Raw genomic sequence first — 21,976 nt, forward strand, 5'->3', positions numbered from 1 at the left:
AAAATATTTTTTTCTTCTAAAAGTTTGGCCAAACATATTAAGTAGGCGTTTGGCCATGAATTCCAAAATAAATTTTCAAATTTGGAATTTCACTAAAATTTGAATTGAAGATGAAGTTGTATTTGGTTATAATTTTTGCAACATATTTGAATGTCTTTTTTTTGCAAAACCAGGAAATATGATTTATACCCCATAACTTGTAAAAAATATCAAAACCGTCCCAATTTAATTATACTACTTGAAATAAACAATCAAACATGCTATTGTTTAGCAATATGGTAGTCATCACAAGAAAAGGTTTTCATTATCCGCTGCAGTAGCTTCATCTGATAGTCGAGGGGAAACACGTGAGTAGTTGTAGGTTAATAATTAATGGGGTCATTTTATAAATTTTAAAAGTATAGGATAAATTTATAAAATTAAAAACTAGTAAAAATGCATTTTCAATTGAAAAAGTATTTTCAAGTGAAATTGGTAAGATATGGATAACCAAACATTGTTTTAATTTTTTATTTTTTTTTTGGAAAAAAGCAAAAAAAGTATATGTCCAAACGGGCTCTAACTTTGAGGAAAAAGTATTTTTGGCCCAAAAAGGAAACTTGGCCAAATAGGCTATTAATTTGATACAACTAAGTTAAGAAGAGAGTAGTGGGAGGGGTTTAACTAGATAACTCCGTTTGCAGAATTGAAATTGTAATCTCTTAACTATTGGATTATTCTCCTGAGAGCACATAACAATGCATACTTAATATTAAACTTAAAATGCACATTACGACTTCCTCATTAGCCAATGCGGTAAGCCGGTAACGATGCATTTTTAAAGGAAACTTAATTTATATGGATAAAAAGTAAAATAACAATAAATTAAATATGACATTGAAATAATAAAAGGGCATTTTTTTAATAATGAGTACATATTAAAATGTTTCTTTTCTTAAAAAGACGGAGTAAAATGTTCTGGTTTGACAATAATTGTAGCTGCAGGGGCTTTTCACATAGAACTAGCAAAAAGCAAGGGAAAAAGTTTAGATAAGTGGTCTAATTGAAAGTTGAAAGGCGCCAAAATCGTTACTATTACCTTGAAAGACATTTGATTTGATTTGAACCTGCGTACCAATAATTTCAAATTAAAAGCTCATTTAAATTAAAGCTAAGTCGAGGGCCACTACTTCCTTTTATTACTAATATATTGTATTGTTCTTATTACTAATACAAAAATGACCAAGTCTGTTTCATATCTAATCATAATCTAATTCAAAAACTTATGAATTGACTTGAGATTTCTTTTATATTTATTCCCCAATCATTGTAGTCTTAGGGACAACTACACGACATAGAAAAATATGACCCTTTTGTAAGCAAATGAACATATATTAATCTCTAATTATAGAATTTGCTTTTAAATATTTAGGCCACGGGTGTACCCCAAGCCACCAAACGCAACATAGAAATTACGTAATTGTTTTATGATCCACCATAACACATCTATCTAACTCACGCGGATACTAAAATATGGTTTGCATATATGAAAGACTTTTTTAACAATAACAACAACAATAATAATATAATAATAACAACAACATAAATAAATATGAATCTCCCGCGAAAATCTCTAGCTTACTAATAGGAAAATCTTGTAAGTTATTTAAATTTGTTGAAATTAATATTTTATATTTCCATTTTTGTGTCGTTATTTCTTTTGTGAAATAAGACAATTCGGTCTTTTTACTATGAGTATTTTTTACTAGTAATAGTACTTTTGTATAGGTTTTAATTAACATGTAAAACTAATAAAAAAACAAATCTGATTCCGGTTTGAAACTAGATGTTTTGACTATATCAAATGTCGAATATCAACATGCCTTTTTAAAGTAAAGGGAAGTGCAAAACAAAATTGTTTGAATGACAACAAAGACCACAATAGGTGCATATTCTCATTTAAATTTTACCAAAACTTTGATGGACAAAATTATCCAAGCCTGTTGTACATATTCGATGGATTAATTTAGGTGTGCATAAACTGATCCCGACATTATTATTTTTAAAAAAGATAGATTCCATATTATGTCATCACGATATATTGACATGTGGCAAACATATAGTCACCAATTGTACATGTTATAAAAGAAGTTGGAAATCGCAGAAAATATATTTCACGAATAAGGAATAAAACATTCCTCTAGAGGATGATGTCTCATTGTCTTGTCTAGCACGATGATATATGTTCCATTTGTATGAATTGATTTTGAAGGCAAATGAGCTGTAAAAGGAAACATTATTAATGTGTGTCTTTCTTTTTTTATCAGAATTAATGTCTTTCACAGCAAATAGGTTAAACGTTCTTTCAATCCTTATTTCACACCTAACCTAACCAGATAATAGTCACCATTATAGCATATATAACTATGATTAATAACTAAAGACTTTGCCCTTATACCATTCAAGTGGTTGATTTTCTTTTATGTTCGATCGACCCACTAAAGATGATAGATCAGTTTAACTTATTGAAGCAAGAATATAATGTGATGGTGATGCATTACTTTTATGAGGAACTGTACCTTCTTGCTTCTGCATATAAACTAGCCACCTCTTATTAATTGCTACTCGAACGTTTCTTTCTTATGAAGTGAAAGCAATAAATATAAAGTTGAGAAAGTTGACAAATCTTTTAGGTGTTATTTGGCCTGAGAAAAGTTATTCCAGGGCGGATCGGACGCATTGTTTAGCGGTGTCACGCGATACCGTTTGGTCGGAAATTTTTATTAAATACATATATTAATACTGTGAGGAAATAGATAATTAGGATAAATATAGCACACTTTTTTGTAAATATTTGATAGAGCCTTTGTGGTTAAAAATTATGATGAAGCAGAATTAAACTCGGGACCTTTTCTAATTTAAGAATCAACAAAACCAATAAACTAAGGTTATTTCTTATTTAGAAATATGATAATTAGGGAAAAAAGCCATTATTTTCCCCGTACTATTGTAAATAGTACACGTTTGTCATCCGTTTCAATTTACGTCCAAAACCCACCCTACCGTTAACGAACTTGACGGAACTACCCCTAACCCTAACGGATGGCCACTGTGGCACGTTTGGTTCATTAGACTGACATTGAAATATACATGTGTATAATATAAAACATGTGTTTGGTATATACTAAATAAGTTGCGATAAACATTTTTTTCAAATTTAACATTTGATTTTTTAAAGGACGTTGGAGGAAGAGCCTTGAAGGATGACATCTTTATTATTGTAGTATTTTATTGAGAAATTTTCATAAAGCACTATCTTTTAGTAGTAATTAGCCATCTATAGATACCATTTGCTATATTACGGATTATAGACACCTTTTCTGTGGTTATAAGATGTATTTGATGTATTTAAGCTATTGTATTCATGAATACAGTAGCAAAAATAGGCGTGAATCAGGGAAGTCCAGCTAATCAGTTGTTGTATTCGAGTGTATTCGACTGTATTCATGGAGTGAAACATGGGATTACAGCTGGACAGATTATTGTATTCGACTGTATTCACGGCGTGAAATAGGCGTGAAATAGGGGATTACACTGTTTTTAAAATAAAAAGTGAATCAATTAACATAACAGACTCCTAATATAACTCAACAAACTCAATTATAACATACAAATTTTGTATTTTCAGTTATAAAAAAGATTTTCAACTGAAAAATACCCCCCAAAACATAGCAATATTATATAATACACCTGAATACATAAATTATATTAATTAAAAAAATATATATGAATACATTCATGGCATATAGCGAGACAGTGAATACAATGAAATACATAGAATACATCGGGATTCATTGAAATACAATGAAAAAAAGATAGTGAATACAATGAAATACATGGAATACAACAAGATACATTGAATTACAATGAAAAAAAAGACAATGAATACAATGAAATACATGAAAATACATTAAAATATATTAACAGAAAATAAGTTGCTCAGCCCCAAACTCCGTCGTCTTTGTTCAAGAACAAACCCTAATTTCCGGCGAATCCGCCGTAGCAACGTTTGAAGATACAACACGCGTCTTCTTATTTTCATAACCTTTTAGTGATTTGGTTAGGGATTTGATTTGCTTTTAGAGACCTTAACATAGAAATCTCCTTTCTTGATCTCCTAAAATAACTCATAGCTACCAAATCCACCATAATTGTCCCAATTGCCGCAACCATTGCTATAAACCCTGCAAAAGGGAAATCACGATTTTTCAGGAAGGCAAGGGCTAGACAAGCTCTCGAATGCGTCGGGCATATGTGAACGAAACCCGTGGCGAGAATTGATGACAGAGAAATCGCAATTCAAATATTCGGTGCAAGAATTGATCGTAATGAAAAGAAAATAGTGTGGGTGAGAGGAATTTGAGATTGAACATTTTTTCAGAGAAAGGGGGAAGAGAATGGGATGTATCAAAGTAGAGAGAGAAAGAAAATAGTGTAACTGAATAGCGTATTTAGTGGCTTAGGGCTAAGAGGTAACAAAAATTAAATATTTTGCTATAAACCTTAAAAGGTATCTATAGAATATAATCTTTTTAAATGGTATTTATTTAAAATAAATAAGGTGTTAACCTTTGCTATAGGAGGTAAAATTCCTATTTTATTCCGGGGTTACAATTACACTATCCTAAATGTGGGATAGAATAATACCATAATTGTGGTATAAATTCATTCTAAAATTAATAATTTCGAATTTAAAAAATCAACTAAACGTGGAATAAAATAATCTCCCATCTAATTTCTGGATCTAAATTGAAACAGAAAATTTTAAGAAGTAAGAGCTAATTTTAGAGATAAATTTCGTAAATAGTCACACAACTATAATTTTCTTTGCATCTCAGTCACAAAAACTTTGTTTTGTCACTTAAAAATTACAAAATTATGGCCTAGGTAGTCATATGGTCACAATAGTCGGAAAATATTACTTTCTACGGTGAATTTTTTTACGTTTCACCTTTTTCACTCTTTTTTAAACAAATGACCTAAAAAGACAAATGAAGATTTACCAATAAGCTCTTGGCGGGGGATTAACTTTTTTATATGCTTTATCAAAATAGATTTTAGAATTAAAAAATAATATTTTTAAATACAAAATCAAATTAATCACAATAACCTTCATAATCTGCTTTTTTCAAGGGAAGAGGCAAATCTAAATCCTAAAATAAATCCAAAGATTTATTAGTGTAGATCAATATATGGATATAGCATATTTTCATTGATGAAGAATCGAGCCAGTAACTCCCAACTTAGAAATCAGATCTTCGTATTTATATTAGTTCAGCTCATTCTCTCAAGGAAATGGGTGATCCATGAGCTTCTTGACGTTTGTAGTAATGGTACGTAACTTTTCCTGTCATCATTTTTTTAAATTTTATTGGGAAATATATTTGAGGTAATGTTACTGGTCACTTAGTACGTGCATTACAAGATGTGCTATTCTTTTTTCATAATTGTAGCTTGATTATAGGTGCAATATACTTACAAGACATAAAATATCTAATTCTACTCTAAACATTTGTTAGCAATACGTATTTATATTGGTGTTTACCCTCAAAAAATAGCTAACAATTGAATTTATACGCGATTTTAAGGATACGTGATATAACTTGATACGAATTAAGAAGATAAATTAATATTGAAATTAACGATAAGAGAATAAATGCAAACCACACAAATTGAGCAGCTTTGGCCTTCGAGTTCGATCACCCTCGAACCAAGAAATGCCTCAACTGATGTAAGAACGGAATAATAAGAAGATAAGAGCTAAAAATGACAGTATATTGCTTTGTGCTGCGTATTACAATGTGTGTTACAAATGATAGATCCCCCTTTATATAGTAGGGGTGTCCTACTCTTGATACAATTCTATACAAGGTAAAAAATCTCATGATTTGCTAATTAACCGGCCTCTCCTTGATACGTGCCACGATTTTTGCGGTGATCTTCAACTGATCTCGGATATTTTGGTCTTCTGTTATTCGGCTCGGCAGATTTCCCTCGATCTCGTGTGGTCTCAATCTTGTTCAGTCCCGGGATCACGAGCTCAACGATGTCGTCGCACCCCTTTTCCCCCTCTTATGCATCGGGAGATCGGGTTTATGACATTTTAGGACAACTCATTCCTTTTGGGAACTGGGTTTATTTGAAGAGTCGTCACCTAATGATTTAAGGTGCATTAGGACACCTATAAGGGTTCATTTCTAAGTTCGTTTGATAACCAGAGATAGGGTAAGGGCTTGAAATTATCCTAAGGGGAAGGTGTTAGGCACCCCTCAGGATCCACTAGTGTGGTTCCCGGCCAGACAGTTTCTTATGAATTTGTGCAATTTAGCAAATAGACAAGTATATGCTCAAATAATAGGGGATTTAAATTTAAATACATAAGAGTTTGAAAGAACAATTAAAAGATGAATTTTGAAAAGGAGTTGCAGTTCTACATATACTTGAGGATATATAAAAAAAAGGGTCCTAGGTTTAAATATAATATGGATCACATCAATGCGATACCTGGTATGACATTACATGTCCCATTCCTATCAGTCCCGGAGAAACTTAGGACTACTATTCCTAAAGGGGGGGATATTAGGCTGACTTTTCGGTTTCAAAAGGTGAAAAAACTAAGGCGACATACAAAAACACACAGGACTGCATATTAGGGGAAACATGTAAACAACCAAAAGGCTCATGTATGCCTCCTCAAATAAAACACATAAATAGCATGACTTAAACACAGTTAAGGTCTGAATTTAAAATACTAAGGCAAGGAGAATTTTAATCGTTGAGGCAGACCAGTTTATTACATAACTCAGATAAGAAGTCCGAATCAGGTATGTCTGCTGGTTGTAGCAGTAACTGTCTAACAAAAGCGGGTTCTTTGTTATCGCCTAAGGCTTGCCTAAGGGTTTGGGCGAGATCCTATGAACATGGTATCTACTACTGATCCAGAACGTGGCAAAGCAATAATAGTTTTAAACGAACGATTTGGATCCTATAGGCATTCTTTCTAACTGCGTTAAAGTAAAGAGTAAGGTTGTTTAAAACTGATTTAGGGTCAAACTGATTTTAAATTGGTTTCAGATCATATAGGCAGGATATCTAGTATTGCTCATTTTAATTCCTATAGACATGATATCTAGCTTGATTGAAAAAAATGAAACAGACAGAATTTACTTCCTATAGGTATGATTTCTACAAAAAGGGGATTGATTCTTAACCTTATGGACATAATGTCTGATTTTAGCCGTTTAGATCCTAAGAACAAGGTGTCTAAGCATGGCCATAACATGCAGAATTTTGAAACGAGTCCTATGGGCATGTTATCTAAATGCTGAATTAGACGTGCAGAATTTAACAAATCCTATAGACAGGTTCTCTAAATGCAGAGTTAAACATGCAGAAAACAAGTCCTATAGGCATGGCATCTAAGAGTGGTAATAAATCATGCAAAAAATTAAACAAGTCCTATAGGCATGTCTTCTACCCTTCTACAGCTAAACATGCATAATTACCCATCCCTTTTCACTAGCCAACCCCAATGTTTATTACAACTTATTACAGGCCAAATAATGGATTGCGTTAGAAAAAGTGTAAAGAAGAAGTTACAACCAGAGGAAGCCTGATTCTTGACTTCCTCTCTGAGTTATGGAATAAACCACCTCAAATGCCATTGTTTCAAAGCCTTTCTTAGACTTGAGTGTGTCAAAGTTCCCTAAGGGTCTCAAGAGGACCCCGGGCAGTGCTCACACCCAAGTTTGCATAACCAGATAGAGATGAGTGCAGTGTGGAAGAGCCAGCCTTTATGTGTCCAAGTTTAGAGGGAGCTCATGGGTCCCAAGGCAAGGCTCACATAAGGGGGCAGACCTAAGTCTAAGAGTATAGTGGAAGTGCAGAAGCAGATATTTGTTTAAAACTGGGTTGAGAATAGCAAAGGGGTAAGGGTAGTTTGGAAAACAGTAGTAGTATAACTAAAATTATACAGCTTCAGTAATTGCTCAAAAGGGGCAGGGGTTTGGGAATACATTGCAGGTAGCATATGACCCTAGGAGGGGTCAAATCTGGACATGCACAACAATAAGTGATGCTGGCATGCCCATAAATCAGCCAGAGGACACAACACATAGAGAGGATACGAAGCATATGATCCAGGGAGGGTCAGGTTTGGGTCATGCACAACAATGTCTAATGCTGGCATGCCCTCAAACCAACCAAGGAATACAAACACATAGGGGATATGGGGGTTTGGGATTCATAAGTCATCATAGGTGACTGACAGAGTTCAAACATTAGAAAAATGTTAATTCAGAAGAGGAAGGGGCAGATCACAGCATGCTTAATAATGGAACTCGATTAAACACAAGCAGGAAACAGGCAAGAGTGCAAGAAATAGTAAAGAAACATGTTGTTGTTGATGCTGAAGATTAATTAGAACATACTAGTAAAGAAGCAAATGCAGAAAGAAAGTAAGCAAATTTCCCATAGCCTAGCCTTGGCTTTCAGCCGGCGAGGTAAGACAGCAACACAAGTAGTAACAGAGAAAAAAGAGAGAGTTTTGAGTGAAGTGTATGTTCTGAACTCAAGTGTTCGTGTCTTTTTTTTTGAAGAGGGGTGCAGGATATTTATAGTTTTTGAAAACGAGTGAAGGAAAAGTAATAAGATACAAACATGAAAACAATCATAGGTCAGAATCAATTACAGAAGTGATTCCCTTTAATTAAGGAATCACTGTTTAACGGTAGTGACAGATTCAAAATAAAGAAAGAAAATCAGTTTGTAAGCAGACTGATTGTTGCCATAAAAGGAGTAGTAAAACTATTAAGTAAGCAATCAAGTCTTAGTACAAAGATATGCTTATTTTGGGAAAGAAATTAGCAAGGTAAATATTACAGTAAAGGAAAAGAATCAATCAGCTTTGAACAGGCGAGTGAAATTAGGGTTCATAAAGGAAAAGCTTTAGAAATCAATCATAAGATGAAGATCAATCAAGGAAGAAACTCCAGCATATAAATAGAGTGAACAAGACATCAGACATGCGAGGCCAAACCTATTGGCAAAAGAAATAGCATTAGTAGCAGGAATAAGCATACAGTTCAGTAGATAGTCAGGGCTCACACATATAGCCAAAGCAAAGAAGAGAGCCAAAAGCGAGTAAAGGTCTCACAGTAACAAGTGAGGAAACCTCTTGAAAAAGTTAGGGTTTCAACAACAATTGAGTTTAAAGGATAATAAAACTCATAATCAAATAACCTCACAAAGAAAAGAGCCAGAAACAAAGAACTTTAATCGCATCACATGCATGCTCAAACAAACAGTTCCAGGCCAAGAAGACCTAGGGTTTTCAGCAATAATCGAGTTTAAAAGATGGTAAATAGACAAGTCAAGAAAGAGTTTAAACAAACAACCACACATCTAACAAACATCTTCAGGACTCGATTGAGACCCAAAAGAAATTAGGGTTTTCAACATGCTAACTCAGATAGAAGCACAACACGAGCAAAACATAGCAAAATCACAAATATGTTAAAAATTAGAGAAGAGAAACTTCGAAAAAATGAAGAGTCGTTTTGAAAGCAAAGTTAAAGAAACTTCGAGAAAATGTTTAAAAGTTCAAGGTAATCACAGATCTAAAGCAGATCGGAAAGAAAGTTAAAATATCTTAAAGATTAGGGTTTCGAAAAACCCAGAAAAGGTGAGAAAGGCACTGAAAGTTATCGATCTAACCAGGAGAGTCAAGGTTCTGACTCGAACGACCATGGTTGGCCGGAGAAAAGGTCAAGGATGACCGGAGAAGAGCCATGAACTGAAATCGAATAAGGACTGGACCAGGCTTCTTCAAAGTCTGTCTGTGAAACCATAAGAACAAACACATAGAAGCCATGGAAGGCTGGTACATGTCTCAAATGACCATGGAAGGCCATGGATTAGGTAGATATCAGGGTGGGATGAGAGGGCGACGACTAGGGTTCATGAGAGTTTCAGAGAGAGTTGAGAGAGAAGGGGATTCAAGGATGGCGGTAGGTGAGAAATGAATTAGGTTTAGGGGTTGGTTTGGGTTAAAAATGATAAGGGGTAATGGGAGTCGTTAATCTAAACGATCAACGGCTGGGATCAAAGTGGTTAGGTGGGAAACCCGGGTTGGATCATTTAAACGGGTAAAGGGTCGGTTTAATTATAAATTGGGTCGGGGTAAATTGGGTTCAAATTAGGCTGAAATTGAAATGAAATCTGGCTAAATTTTAAATAACCATTTTTCCCATTTATTTTATAAAAATAGCAAATTAAATTCTGGAATTAAATTGAAAGTACTAGAATGTTTTATAACATATAATTATCAATTTAAAAATACTGGACTTAATTTTTAAAAATGTCAACGCAATTAAATCTTAAAAGAGGCTAATATTGTAATTATATGCAATTTGGCTTTAAAAATGCTAAATAAATTTGTAAAAATATGCAAAAATTATATTAGCTATATTTTGGCATAAATATGAGAACCCAATAAATGAATCATCAAAATGCTAATTTTGGGAATTGTTATTGGATTTTTTTTGAATAAAAATAGGGAAATAAATTGATTTAAAAATCTTTAAAAATTAAGGAAAAATAATAAAACATTTGGACATACTTATATATGCATGTATATGATATTTTTGAAGGTATTTATGCATATTTAAAAATATATAGGGAAAAATTGGGTATCAACAGCTGCCCTTCTTTACCCGGGAAGGATGAAAGAGTTGTCGGGTAAAGATATGATGACCAATTTTGACCGACCGAAACAGTTCGAAGAGGTTTAGGTTGTGCCCTGGCTTCTGAGCTACCTACGTATCCCTGGTCTTACAAGAATCAGGCCATATGAATTTCCGGATCCGTCGGCGGTGTATGCCGATGGAGACTCTTCAAGAATGGATGCAATATCCCGGACGGGGTGAGTGGACGGCTTGTGGGAACGGTTAAGGTTTGGTATGGCTGCGGGAACTGGAGCAGGCTTGCTCCTGCTGGGATGGTCGTTTCTCACCGGTGTACCAGCAATTAGAAATAATACACGCGTATAATGTGCATGAATTTAAACGTGATGCAAGTTACCGTCGAACCATGAATGTTGTCTTAAAATGGTTAGGATGACGTCCTTAGACCATGATGTCCTGGCCATGAAGTGTGCAACAAAAGATTCGCAGGCCATGAAATGATGCTCTCGGGCTATGAGGATGGTGCCTCCGAACCATGATGCCTTTGAATAATGATTCGCAAAAAAAAAATTAGAAGGGATCCTCAGGCCATGACATGGTGTTCTCGGGATATGAAAATGGTGCCTCCGAACGATGACGCCTTTGGATAATTTGGCAATCTTTCAGCCTATGAAATGCAGTATGTGGCGATCTTTCAGCCCATGAGATGCAGTATGTGGCAATATTTCATCCATACAATGCAGTAGGAGGCGATCTTTCAGCCCATGAGATGCAGTATGTGGTGATCTTTCAGCCATGCAGTGCAGTAGGAGGCAATCTTTCAGCCCATGAGATGTAGTATGTGGCGGTCTTTCAGCTATGCAGATGCAGTATGTGGCGATCTTTCAGCCATGCAATGCAGTATGTGGCGATCTTTCATCCATAAAGATGCAGTTGGAGGTAGAGCTTAACCTCGGAAGGCAGAATGGTAGCCTTATGCAATGCAGAAATGCAGATGGAGACATCGTTTAGTCTCGGAAGGCAGAATAGTAGCTTATGCAGTGCAGAAATGCAGATGGAGACAACGTTTAGTCTCGGAAGGCAGGATGATAGCCTTATGCAAGAAATAAAATGGCAAATGGTAATAGAGCTCTCTTAGCTGATAGCAGATTGTGATATTATGACTGCTGATGACCTTGTCACATACAGAATGTCACTGGTATGTGTGTGGATAGCAGATGTGGGTAAGTGCAACGGTTTTGAGAGTTGTATTCCTGAACAATGTTTGTCTCATGAGTGTATAGTATGTTTGATGATTTCGCAATTCAAATGCCTGCATCCAAAGAAAAATAGTGAGTTTTATAAAGGGGGAAGGTTAGTTTGTATCCCGCTGGCCCTGTTTGATTTGCTCGGCTTTGATCTGGTGATACTGTATGTATCATTGGGGTAGCATTGCTAAACAAATCAATTTCAGTAATATGCATGATTTTGTAAAAATATGACATAATAATAATAATTTTTTTATAGATGAATCGATGACTGTGACGCGGCTCATGACATTGCAACCTCTCTTGCTACGGAATTTTGAGGGTCCTCCTCAAAATTCTGCCCTAGTTTAATAGGTTGATGCTTCTGGCCGTTACTTGCGACGATTGGCTGAAATTACTCCGGCATTTTGAGGGTCCTCCTCAAAATTCTGCCCCAGTTTCCAATAGCGGGGGAAATGAGAATTTTATTGAATTGTGACCGACCCCATAGGGATGTCTACGTATCCCCTCTTAAACGGGAATCAGGTCAGGCGTAGTTCAAATTACATCATATAAGGGAAGTATAAAGATTACACATAGTAGCGCTTGACTGCATCTGAGTTGATTGGTTTTGGCCAGACTTATCCGTCCATTTATGCAAGTATGAGGGCTCCTCCTGTCAAAACCTGGTGAACCATGTATGGACCCTGCCAGTTAGGAGAGAACTTCCCCTTGGCTTCATCTTGATGCGGAAAATTTTTCTTTAACACCAGCTATCCCGGTGTGAACTGTCTCGACTTGACTCTTTTGTTGAAGGCTCTGGACATTCTGTTCTGATAAAGTTGACCACGACAAACCACATTCATTCTCTTTCTGTCTATAAGGGCTAGTTGCTCACAACGACTTTTTACCCATTTTGCGTCGTCGAGCTCAGCTTCTTGTATGATCCTTAGGGAAGAAATTTTTACCTCAGTGGGAATGACTGCCTCTGTACCATAAACCAGCATATAGGGGGTTGCCCCAATTAATGTACGGACTGTGGTGCGATACCTCAATAAAGCAAATGATAACTTTTTGTGCCACTGTTTATGCTTCTCTACCATTTTCCTCAATATATTCTTGATATTCTTGTTGGCGGCCTCTACAGCTCCATTCATTTGCGGCCTATAGGCTGTGGAATTCTTGTGTTTGATCCTGAAGGTTTCACACATAGCTTCCATCAAGTCACTGTTGAGGTTGGAGCCATTATCAGTAATGATCGACTTTGGAACCCTGAATCGAAAAACAATGCGGTCGCGAACAAAGTTTGCCACGACTTTCTTAGTTACTGCTCTGTAAGATGCTGCTTCGACCCATTTGGTGAAATAGTCGATTGCTACTAAGATAAACCTGTGCCCGTTGGATGCAGCAGGCTCAATTGGTCCAATAACATCCATTCCCCAGGCGGCAAACGACCATGGTGAGCTCGTTGCATTAAGCTCATTTGGAGGCACCTTTATCATGTCTGCATGTATTTGACTGCGGTGGCATTTTCGGACATACTGGATCCCGTCCGATTCTATAGTCATCCAAAAGTAACTAGCCCATATTATCTTCTTGGTTAAGACAAAACCGTTCATATGTGGACCGCAGGTCCCAGCATGAACTCCCTCTAGTAGCCTAGATGCTTCCTTTGTGTCGACACACCTTAATAATCCTAGATCAGGAGTCCTCCTATACAAGATTCCTCCACTGTGAAAAATATTATTGTACAACCTCTAAAGCGTGCGTTTCTGAGTAGGGTTTGCAAACTCTAGGTACTCTCTTTTTTCCAAATATTCCTTGATGTCATAAAATAAGGCTTTTCGTTTGCTTCTTCTTCAACATGGGCACAATAAGCTGGCAGATCATGGATCTTTACTAGAATGGGATCAATGTAATTCTTGTCTGGATGTTGTATCATAGACGACATGGTAGCCAATGCGTCGGCGAACTCATTCTGGATTCTGGGAACATGCTGGAATTCTGTCTTTGCGAACCTCTTTCTCAATTCCTGTACATGATGCAGATATAGGAGTATCTTGGAGTTCTTGGTTTCCCATTTTTCTCAATAGCCATTTTAAGCCCTAAGATGCAAACTTCATATTCAGCCATGTTGTTGGTGGATGGGAACCTGAGTTTGGCACACACCGGATAATGCTGACCGGTTTCTGATACTAGGACTGCTCCTATGCCAACTCCTTTGAAGTTTGCTGCTCCATCGAAATACATTCTCCAACCATCATAGGATTCTGCAATGTCTTCTCCTATGAAGGATACCTCTTTGTTAGGAAAATACGTTTTCAAGGGTTCATATCCTCCATCCACGCGATTCTCGGCAAGGTGATCTGCTAGTGCCTATCCCTTGATTTCCTTATGAGTCACGTAGACAATGTCAAATTCACTCAACAGGATTTGCCAATTGGCAAGATTGCCAGTAGGCATGGGCTTCTGGAAGATGTATTTCAAAGGATCCATCCTTGATATGAGATATGTGGTATAGGCACAGAAATAATGTCTCAGCTTTTGGGCTACCCAAGTCAAAGCACAACATGTGCGCTCTAACAGAGAATATCGGGCCTAGTATGGGGTAAACTTCTTGCTGAGGTAATAAATGGCCTGCTCCTTCCTCCCCGTTTCATTATGCTTCCCCAGAACGCAACCAAAAGATCCATCCAATACTACAAGGTAGAGTAATAAGGGTCTACCTGACTCGGGGGGGACCAAGACTGGTGGTGTTGACAGGTAGTCCTTGATTTTGTCGAAGGCCTTTTGGCAGTCATCGATCCATTTGGTAGTAGCGTCCTTCTTCAACATTTTAAAGATTGACTCACAGATAACTATAGACTGTGCTATAAACCGGCTGATGTAGTTCAGTCTTCCCAAGAAACTCATTACATCCTTCTTGTTCTTTGGCGGTGGCAATTTTTGAATAGGTTTGACTTTTGATGGATCTAGTTCTATTCCTCGGCGACTCACAATAAATCCAAGCAACTTTCCAGCAGGAACCCCAAATGCGCACTTCGCGGGATTTAGTTTCAGATTGTACCTCCGCAGTCTATTGAAGAACTTCCTTAAATATTCCATGTGATTAGTGGCCTTCTTGGACTTGATGATGACATCATCTACATATACCTCAATCTCCTTGTGTATCATATCATGGAAAATGGTAGTCATGGCCCTCATGTAGGTAGCCCCTGCATTCTTCAGGCCGAACGACATCATTTTGTAATAGTACATTCCTCACGGCGTAATGAAATCAGTTTTCTCAATATCTTCTTAATCCATCTAGATATGATGATAACCAACGAAACAATCTACAAATGACTATAGCTCATGCTTGGCGCAATTTTCAATCAGGATGTGTATGTTTGGCAAAGGGAAGTCGTCTTTTCGACTGGCCCGATTGAGATCCCGGTAGTCGACACAGACTCGAACCTTCCCATCTTTCTTTGGTACCGGTACGATGTTGGCTAACCATTTCAGGTATTCTACTACCCTGAGAACCTTAGTTTTGAACTGCTTAGTGACTTCTTCCTTGATTTTCAAACTCATATCAGGCTTGAACTTTCTAAGCTTTTGCTTTACCGGCGGACATGTCGGATCGGTTGGCAGTTTGTGAGCCACAATAGACGTACTTAGACCAGTCATGTCATTATACGACCAGGCGAATATGTCTTCATACTGCTTCAGGAATTCTGTGTATTCTTTCTTTTCTGATGGTGATAGGTAAACGCCGATTCGTGTTTCCTTGACGTTCTCTGCATCTCCCAGGTTGACAATTTTGGTCTCGTCCAGGTTGGATTTAGGTCTGTTCTCAAAGTTCTCAACTTCTTTGACAATCCCCTCTGGTATGTCATCTTCTTCTGAATCATTGTCCGTTTGTTGCGTTGTCTTATTGCATGTCACAGTCATTGGTTCATCAAGATAGTAATGTTGTATAAGTAAAGTAATGAGAGAAAAATAATAATGAGTGTTGATTCATAAGAAAAGTCAAAATACTTTGATAAATTGCATAATCGTTTTGATCATTAGAGATCTTATTGCAGGAATTAAAATGCGAAAGGAAAATCATTTAGTAAATAAAAATAGTGCATGATGCTTGTTTTAGCCTTGCTACCTCGAGGCTCGTCGGGCTCTGGTTGTCCTGATGGTCCAGTTATTGAGGCGTGCCCCTCTGCTTACGGCCTGTATGGAAGGGCCTTCCTCCCCTTTCTCCTCGAGAACAACATAGTAGTCCATATCATTGTTTTCTAGGAACAAGTTCTTCATCGATGCCAGTGCTTCTTCTTCGTTTGACCTATAAATAATATCGGCTGGTTGGAAGGTGTGCTCCAGATGTGATATTGGCTGCTCCAGTGGATAGTAAGGACCGCGCCATGGTAGTGACCAGTTATTGAATTCTTCCCAGGTGTACTCATATCCCAGAACAAAAGTAGTGCCATGTTTCTTGAGCTTTATGGGCTTAGCGATTCCTTGGAGGTTCTTTCCGAGCCCCTTGCCAGGTTCGTGCCCACTCCAATTTAGAATATTCTCGATCTTGTTATCCCACCATTTGTCTTTGTCAACAACGTTTACCTGTTCAATGTGATAGTAAGTCTCTCCACCTAGCTTCCTTCTTCCTCCGATTGCTGGAATGGTCTGGTGACTGTATATAGGGTTGCTACCGTCGCCGTGAATGATCAACTTCCTAGTGATTTCATTCGAACTTTATTGCCTGATACAGCATTGGTGCTATGGCCCCAGCAGCATGAATCCACGGCCGTCCTAGCAGCAAGTTGTAAGATGCTGGCACATCTATCACCTGGAAATCAACATCGAACCAGGTTGGCCCCATTTGCAAGCATAGACTAATCTCCCCAATGGTGGACCTTTGGGAACCATCGAAATCTTTCACATTGATAGCTCCATCTTTTATCTCATGCAGTCCTTTACCCAACTTCTTGAGTGTTACCAGTGGACAAATGTTAAGGCTAGAACCCCCGTCGATCAGGATCCTGGTGATGAAATAGTCCTCGCATTGCACGGTGATGTGCAGTGCCTTGTTGTGCCCCAGCCCCTCGAGCAGCAGCTCATCCTCATGAAAAGTGATCTTATGGCTCTCCAACACCTGTCCTACCATGTTAGCCATTTCTCCGCCAGTGATGTTGCTTGGTACATATGCTTTACTTAGCACCCTTAGTAGAGTGTTCTTGTGTGCCTTGAAATTTTTTAGCAAAGCAAGAATGGAGATTTGCGCCGGTGTTTTGTTCAACTGGTCGATGACTGAGTATTCCTTGGCCTGTATCTTTCTTCAAAGATCGTCTGGACCTGTCTCAATGATGGGTGACCGATTGGAGTCCTGCTTGCTTGAGTCATCTAGATGTTCCGGGTTATAGACTCTACCAGTTCTTGTCATACCCTGTGCCGCAACAGTCTCTTCGAACCTAACCTTGCCTTTCCTTCTTGTCTCGACTGTATAGTCCCAGGGTACAACCTTTGTATGGAATGGTTCCATGGTCGACATCACCACTAGGATCGGTGTGGCTATCCTTACTCCGAATGGAGCATGTGCCTTGGGTGGTAAAACTACAACTTCAAACGGCGTGGGTGCATTTGCTGGAGACATGAATTCGACCTCAATTGTCACTGGTGTCTTTGTAGATGATGTTGCTTCAAACTCAAGTAGCACAAACATATTTACCTAGGCGTCCCCAGATGGTTGGATCTGGACTATGATTTGATTAAGAGTAACTATTGGCTTCTTTGGGTCATCGCCTTCTGCGATCAACCCGATTGATCCCTCGGGATCCCAGTCAACTTCTATTTCAATCATGTGGATGCCTCCACCCTTATGATCGGGCAGGGGATTATTGCGGACATTTGGAGCGGGTTACTTTGTCACAATAATCTTGTTATCAATTAAAGTCTGGATCTTGTCTTTCTAGGAACGACATTTGTTGATGGTGTGCCCTTTCATGCCGGAGTGGTATGCACATGATTTGTTTGGGTTAACCCACTGAGAAGGGTTCTCAGGAGTTGCAGTAAGGATGGGGTTGACATAACCAACAGCTTTGAGTCTCTCATACAACTGGTCAATAGGCTCAACGATAGCTGTTTATTGTTTTGGAGGTTTGTGATCAAAATTTGGTCGAGGTCTAGGGAAGTTTTGACGGGCGGGAGGTGACTGATAGTGGGATGGTTGAGTATTGTAAGTTTGGTAGACATGTGCGGGTTGGGAATATCTGGGCGAAGTAGGCTGATATATGGGAGGTAAAGGTGATTGACAAGTGGGTGGTGGAGCTTGATAGGAGGGTGATGATGCTTGGTAGTTCAGAGTTGGTTGATATGTGAGTGGAGGTGTTGGGTAAGTTTGGTATTTGATGGAAGATTTGGTTCTCCGTGCAACCATTACGGCCACCACGTCCCTTTTCTTGGACACACCACCAGACTGTAAGGCCTTATTTGTAGCTTGCAAGGCCTCGAAGTTTGTAACCATACTGCTTTTGATGCCCTCTTCAATCCTTTCACCCAGCTTGATAATGTTGGAAAATTTGTGGCTCTCAATCATCACGAGTCATTCATGATACTGCGGGTCCTGAGCCCAGACAAAGAATTTGTTCATCTGTTCCTCTTCTAAGGCAGGTCTGACCTTAGCATCTTCGGACCTCCAGCTAGTAGCATACTCGCGAAATGTTTCTGTGGGTTTTTTCTTTAGATTCTAAATATAGAACACGTCCGTCGCATTCTCTGTGTTAAACCTGAACTTGTCCATAAAGTCGGATGCCATGCCTACCCAGTATGACCACTTCTTCGGATCTTGGCTAATGTACCAAGACAAAGCATCTCCTTTCAAACTCCTCATGAACAACTTCATGTGGATTCTCTCGTCTTTCCCTACTCCAACCAGCTTGTCGTAGTATGTCCTTAGATGGACCCTTGGATCCCCTGTACCATCAAACATCTCGAACTTAGGAGGTTTTTACCCCCCGGGCAGATCCACATCGAGCTGTATGCAAAGATCTTCATAGTTCAGCCCCTCAATTCCCTTGCTTCCTTCAATGCCTTGAATCCAGCTAGTCAATTTCTTAAGTTCCTCAGCTAGGTTCCTAATGAGTAAGTCTTTATCATCAGACTCGGGTGTGCTTGATATAGGTTGGGTGGTGTGTGGCATGGTCTCCACGTAGATGGGGGTGTTATGGTGGGTGCAAAAGTGGTCATTTGTGGAGTTTTGGGGTTCTGGGATGAGTAGTGGAGTGTTGTTTGGGAGATGGCAGGTGTTGCAGTGATGGTGAGGAGCGGGATGGCTCTGCGGTTTTGGGGTATTTTGCAGAGGTGTGGGGTTCTGAGAATTTAGGAAATTGATATCTGGAGTGGTGAGGGAAAATGACAAATTTGCCAAGTTCCAAACCTGATCAAGCTCTTCTTGGAATTTCAGCAGTTTTTGTTCAAGTTGAGATGCATTTTCCTTAGGAACCTGAGTACCATGACCATTGGTGACCTCTACCCATTCAGTTGAATTCTCCTTTCTAACGTTGTTCAAATTTTCCATCTTCCCTTTGTTCTTGTTTTTGACAGGACTAAGAGGAGGGGTCGGTGGAGGGCCCTTAGATCTCATGGAATAGGATGATGTTGCTAGAGTGCACGAACTAACCTTTGGGGAGGGGAATAATAAAACAAAAAGTAAAAACAAAAAGGCAACAAGTTAGTAAGGATTATAATAAGTGTTGCAATATTTAAACACATAGTGCGGAATGTAAAACGTGTCCTAATTTGGGAACCTCTTTGTGCCCAAGGAAGGCCTAGCAACAAATTAATTTGGAGAACTTAGAATGCTAAATGCCTCATTTTATTGATAGAAAATAAGATGAAGCCAAGTTGACACTAAGTAAATAGGAAATGAAAAAAAAATCACTAATGGCCATTGGCCTTATTACATTTTAAAACGAAAAGACAAACTCCTATCTACTTGGTCCCAAAAGGACCTTCCCCAGATTCGGCATCTTTGGCTCCATCAAACAGCTTCCCCAACTCGCGAAGTCCCAACAATAGGTAAGCTCTGGCTAGATGTCCACCTTTGTTTCCTTCAGCATTTGGTAGTAGACCCTCTTGAGAAACTTTCTTTCCAATTCCACTATGCCTCGCTCCAAATATCCCAGTCACTTATTGGCACTGACAGCCATGTCCTTCCATTCCTCAATTAGCTTCTGGTTGGACTCTTATGTCTCACGGTGCTCGCTTTCGTACTCTTGGATTCTTTTGCATAGTTGATTGTATTTGACCTGTGCCTCGACCCTTTCATCTATAATCCTGTGACCTCGAGCAAACCCTGGCTGGCCCAGACCATCATGATTGTCTTCCAACCAACCTGAGTAGAAAGGAGCGCAACCAGCATGATACATGTCTGGTTCGATGGTATCTCTCCCCATTATGATCTTGCAGTGCCACATATGCTGAGCTTGGCACTTGTAAGGACTATCATCATTCTAGAAATCAGCCCAGAAATGACTCATCTTGTCGACCCTAGGTATAAACTGCTTCCTACCAGCCTGTCTCATAACTCGGAGAGGGACATAAGGGTATGTTCCTCTCAGCCCAATCAATATCAGGAAAGGTGCGTCTCGGGATCGGGTGATGAACTCCTCGGTCGGGAACCACTCGAACATCCATTGGACCTATTCTTCAGCCAGATTATCAAACAAATCAACCTATCCTTTGGCATCCTACGGTTGAGTGAACATATCGGGGACATAATTCATTCGCTTCGGATGATGGAAAGCGATGTGATCATCCCAGTCCCTTCGCTGAATCTCTTGTCGGTATTCGCTCCTTTGGAGATGTTCCATGAGCCAAAGTTGAAGTAATAAATTGCAGCCTTCGAAGTATTTTGCACCTCGTTGACACTTCTTCAAGGCTCGATATATGTCGGCAACGATCATGGGCACGATGCTGAATGGATGCCCACCGATCCTTTCCATTAAGGTCTTAGTTACCATAGCCAGCCTGGTGTGGATTCTTGCTTTCTTCATCGGAAACACGATCAGCCCTAGGAAACAAAACATGAATTCGAAGACCCTTCGGTGGATGTGCCCCAATGATGTGATGGCAAACTCGTCAAGGTAGGTATGGTAGGATTTGTTGTGACCGTACCTTTCATACAAATAGTCAAAAGGGATGTAGGACTTCTTCAGACATGTCAATTCTGGATTCTTCTTTAAACCCATCATTTTGAGGAAGCCCCTGCCCTTGCGGTTCTCAGGCATCAGCAAACCCGGAGTTTCCCACACTAGACCAGCTAATCCTCCTATCTCCTCTAGCAAGGGTGTCATTTCAATGTCCTAAAGCGGAACACAGCCCTTTCACAATCCCAAAATAGTGTGGCAGCTTCTATGATCTTGTTATTGGGTTGGATTTCTAGGAGGGAAGGCAGATTTCCCAAATATTTTCGGACAAGAGTTTGATCACTAGAGTGAAGCTCTTTCCACCATCTTAGCAGTCTTGGGTGGATGTTGGTGATCATGCCAAATCTAGGGACTTCGTGCCTCATATTTCTGCAAGACAAATAAGGTTAGGCCCTTACTCCCACTAGACTCGACTATTTAATACCAAAAATTAGTATAAAGCATTTAGTTCTCCAAATAAATGCACAGAACGTGGTGATGTCCGTTTGGGTTCAGGGAAACTCGGCGGATTTTGGACAAGGCTATCTTAAAAGATCATTATGTAGACAACATAACTGACCCGACTAGGTGTGACCATGATATATGCACAGTTTGAACAGAGTAAGGTTTCTATGGGGTTTTAGACTGGTACCCTTGAGCGGACAACACTAAGGGGGAAGGCACGGAACCGTCGACTGCACCGCTGATCGACGGGTTTTACCACAAATATGCCTTTCCGAATTTAGGGGTGATAATATAGGAAGAGCGCAACCACTCATTATAAGCATTGCTGTGGTATTTGTTTGGCACGAGTGGAGTATGATGTTGAGCATGGTTATGCAATAATTAAAAGCATGTTGGCACGTGTTTG

This window comes from Nicotiana tabacum, chromosome 1 (assembly GCF_000715075.1).
Source record: "Nicotiana tabacum cultivar K326 chromosome 1, ASM71507v2, whole genome shotgun sequence".
In the NCBI taxonomy this organism is placed as follows: domain Eukaryota; kingdom Viridiplantae; phylum Streptophyta; class Magnoliopsida; order Solanales; family Solanaceae; genus Nicotiana; species Nicotiana tabacum.